A 4,804-nucleotide genomic window follows, 5' to 3' on the forward strand; every position below is an offset into this window, starting at 1 on the left:
ATTCGCTCTTAACCCTCCATGCTCAAGACCTCCTCTGGCACCTGGCCAAAGAGCTGATCCAACAAGCCTTAAACATGGTGAGGATTATGCTGATGAATGGGCCAGGTGACATGCTAAATTGGCCAAGCAAGCCAAAGAAGCAGTGAGGAAATTTAATGAGGATTATGCTGCTGCCGTTGCCGCTGCTGAGGCTTCTTCAAGCAAGAAGGCTATGCCAAAGAAGCCAGCCAAAAAACCAACTTCCTCAGCAATGCCCTCACGGCCAAGTTCTTCTTTAATGCCCTCACGGCCAATCTCCTCAGTGCCACCAAGGCAAATTCCTCAAGCTTCCCTAGTTCCTCAAGCTACACAAATTCCTCGGGCTTCAAAACCCTCAGCTCCTCCGAAAAAGTCCTAAGCACCTATGCATCTCACCACGTGCCAAAGGACCACTGGCATATCAATTGCCTCAGGAGCTTCAGCAAGTTCTTCAGTTCACCCTTCATCAATCGGTCCCACACTGCTGAAGACCAAGGCCACTGCTGGAAGAGGCACTAGACCAAGTCCTCACAAGAAGCAGGTGGTCTTTCAAACTCCATCTGATGATGAGGCTGATGATGATGAATTAGCTGATATCATCAAGGACAGACAACAGCGAGCCACTAGAGCCAGAGGGAGTGTTGGGCCCCTTCTACTTGATCCGAATAAGATCTTGGATTTCATCGATCTCTGGCACAAAGATCCCAATGCTCCAATGCCAGAGTTGGGCCTCACTCCTGGACAAAGTCACATGGTGACGGTGTTCATAGCTGAAGGGAAATGGAAATATGATCAAGCCAGAATGGTTAAGAAAGCGCAGTACAAGAAGCAGTGCTACCTAAAGGACAATGTCCTCAGCCTATCGCCTGAACAACTCCTCGCTCTGCAAGCTGATATCAAAAAAGCTTAGCGATGAATTTGATGCTTACAAGGCAGAATGGCAGGGTGCCAAAGTCAGATTCGTCAAGCTGACGAAGAAATTCACTTCAAGTGCTGCTGCTCCTGTGCACATTGAAGTCATTCCGGCTAAAGCATCTACACAAGCCACTGAAGGAAATGCCAGCACCGCTGATGAAAATCGGCCTGCTGATGAAACTGCTAGTACCAGGGCTGCTGAAGAAATTCCAGCCTCTGAAGAAACTGCCAGGGTAACCACTAGTGTTGCACCTGAAGAATCTGCCAGGCCAGCTGAAGACTCTGTTGCTGCACTTGAAGAAATTGCTCAAGACAGGCCAACTGCATCTGTTGTGCCTGAAGAAATTGATCCTACTCCCACGGCTCCGCCTGCACCAACACCAAGCCCAATTCTTCCTTCTGCGCTAGAAGTGAAGAAAACCAAAGCAGTGGAGCGAGCTGCTCTGAAGAAGAGGAAAGCATCAGCTGCCTCAGAATCTTCGGCCCCCAAGAAGGCGAAGATTTTGACAAGTTCAATTAACAACCCCATTGATTTTGTTCCTCTTGCAAGCATGCCATCAAAGGAACTTGTTCCTTATGGTAAAGAATATCAGATTCCTGTAGAATCTGCTGAAGAAGATCCCTCTGCTGCTTCGACACAGCAGATGGATGAAGAAAATGAAGTTGAGACTTTCACTTCAACTCCTAAAGTATCATAGCCAACGCCTCAGTTTACTGCTGAAGAGGTCGGTGTTGAAGAAATGGAAGTGGATGAGGATGTGGACATTGGCTGCACCACTCCAGTGATGAACGATGATTTTTGGGATAGTCAACACCCCAACTCTCCTTTGTTCACACCGCTACAGCAAATTCCTCAGTCCCCAGGACCAACAGAAGTTCAGATGGGCTCTAAAGAAATACACACTGCCCCTTCCATTCATGAAGAAATTCCAGCCACTAGTGCTGATGAAAATGCTGCTGAAGAAATGGAGGCCCAGGCTGCAAATGAAGCAGAAACTGAAATTCCTCAGCCTGCGGCTCCAGAAATTGACATACCAGAGGTTATTCTTCAGATCACTGACACTCCTCAGCCACAGCCGAAGAATCCATTCTCCAAAACTTCGAAGTTCAAGGCTGATGCCTTCTTCAATGAGCATGTATTCTTCACTAATTAAAATCCCTATGATTCTGCTCATCAGAGGAGGAAGCGCTTATGGACAATCAATCAAGCAAATTTCTATTCTTCAGTGCTATTCAACAAGGATAAAGTCTTCGACCATGAGCATATTCCTCACTTGGATATGGAATCACTACCTTGCTTCACGCCAGTCCTTGCTGCCATTCATGATGCTGGCCTGCTCAATTTCTGCACTGACATATATGATTGGAATGAAGAACTTATTCTTCAATTCTATGTGACGCTGCACATCACCGACAATGCTGAAGATGTGAACTCATGCTGTTGGACTGGATGACAAAGAACACACACTATAAGGCACCAGTCACTGAATTGCTTCGTGCCATGCCAGTCAGTCCTCCCCCAGAAGGTGCACGTCTCATCTACTCTAAAACTGAGCTGTCAGATCACTTCATGCAAGTGTTGATGAAGCCGTTGAAGCCTGGTCAAGCCTCAAGGACAAAATTCCTTGTGAAGTAATTGCAATATGTGCCAAGGACTGTCTACCACATTCTGACAAAGACATTGAGTCCAATCAAAGGCCACGATTCTAATGATGAAGAAGTCATTGGCATCATGAAGAATCTGCTTTTCAATATCATGCACGGTATTCCCGTGAACTACCATGATTTCTTCATGAGGACTTTGGAAAATGTTGCAATGTCCCCGTTTGAGTTGAAGCCTTGCGCTCCTTGGATTATGAGATTCATCAGATCAAGGTCTTCACTCAACTACAAAGCTGATACACTCAACCATGGCAACTAATTGCCCCCAATTGAAGTCCTCAAGCGGACATTTTCCTCAGCTGGTGAAAAGGGCAAGGCCACTAATATTATTGATGAGGGCTTCGACCATTGGATGGACAGTTTCGCAAAGCTGCTTCATATTCCACCAATGATGACTCTGCTACTCATGATTCTGCCGCTAATGCCTCAAAGCAAAGTCCTCAGACAATAGCTCCAAGGGTGATGACTGATCGTGAGCTTCTCCCCAGTCTTCACCAAAAGGTGGATCGCAATCACAAATGGGTAAAACCTCAGTTTGGTTCTATTCTTCACAACATGACTACCACATATAATTCAGTGAAGAAGAACCATTACTACCTCAATGAAGTTTTTGATCGCACCTGGGCTATACTGTCTCACCTTTACGGTGATGAGGATCTCAAGCAGATGGGCTTCAAGCAGGACTTCGGCTGGTCTAAGCCTCCTCCGAAGAAATTTAAGAAGGTTGAATTTCCTCCTCTGGTGCCCAGTTCATATTCCTCATCGCGTGATACTGGCGAAAATGAAGATCTGGACGACACTACGGCAGGCCCAGCTCCAACAAACAACCCCAACAACGCTGACACTCCTCCATCGACTTCGTGATGAAATTCTTCAGGGGCGTTAGTCCTCGCTTTTCGTCCCTTTTGGTCATTTGATGACAAAGGGGGAGAAGTTTGAGTTAGTCTTCAAGCGGGTCTATATATATGGGCGTTTTTTGTTAAGTTGCAACTCTCGCTCTTCTGAAGCTTTTGTTGTATGGGTTGTAAACTTAAGTCTGATGGTGACGTGATACTTATGCTCTGCTTTTTCTGCATGCTATTTCCTCATTAATGTTATGCACGCATGCTGAATTACATCAGTCACCATATTTCATCATGCATTTCAAATTCTTCATTTCATATGTTAAATGCGTGTATGAATTACAAGATATAGGGGGAGATCTCCATGATTCTACTATTCAAATGTGCATTGCTTCAAAAGCAAATTCCTCACCATGTACATCTTCACGGGGAGTTCTTCTATATCTTTCAATCAAATTCCTCAATTCTGAGAACTTTCAGTTCATATGTTTATCCCCGTTGAAAACTTAACCTATATTGTCATCAATCACCAAAAAGGGGGAGATTGTAAGTGCATCTAGTGCCCCTTAGTGATTTTGGTGTATTGAAGACTTATAGGTTAAGGGACTAATATGTTTGTGAGTGTACACAGGCTCTATAAGTCAATGAGGAGTTTGATATTTACAGTGAAAGTCGACCCCTAAAAATGAATGTCTTCGGCTGAAGACTTTGGTTCTCCTGAAGACTTTGAAAGTGAAGAAATTGGTGTGACTTGAAGACTTCGATATTCATGCAAGGAATCTGAAGTGTGAAGACTTTTGTTTTCGTAGTTTCTTTTTCTCTTTATTTGAGTCATAGGAAACACCGTACTGTTAAAGGGGGTCGAGGTAATACTAAGGAAACTGATTTCCAAGTGATGCTCATCTCAAAATCCTACACCTACCCAATCATTAGAGTGACACCATTGGAAATCTCATATCAGTTCAGTCAATTTCTTCAGTGACTAAGACGAAGATCTTCTGGTCTTTGTGGAATTTGTTCTGACTGAGGAGTTAGGAATTCGCCAGTGCGAAATGCCTACATAGTGAGGAACATGATAGCCCTGAGGAATTCGAACCTCAAATCCGACGTTGCTCTGCCACACGCCAGCTGTCCAAAATATCCTACCACCTAATTGTCATATCAGACAAGGGCATTTATGTCTTATCATGTCAGGCTGCTCCCTAGGCTATAAATAGCCACCCCCTACAACCACTAGCTGGTTGGCTGCTCCGAGAGAAACTGACACTTGTCATTTGAGAGCATCCCATCCTCCGAGGACTTTGAGCGAAAATCATAAAGTGAGGAAAACCCAAATCCCAGACCCAAACCTACAAACCCCAAAGTGA

Source organism: Triticum dicoccoides, chromosome 4B, assembly GCF_002162155.2.
Source record: "Triticum dicoccoides isolate Atlit2015 ecotype Zavitan chromosome 4B, WEW_v2.0, whole genome shotgun sequence".
NCBI lineage: Eukaryota > Viridiplantae > Streptophyta > Magnoliopsida > Poales > Poaceae > Triticum > Triticum dicoccoides.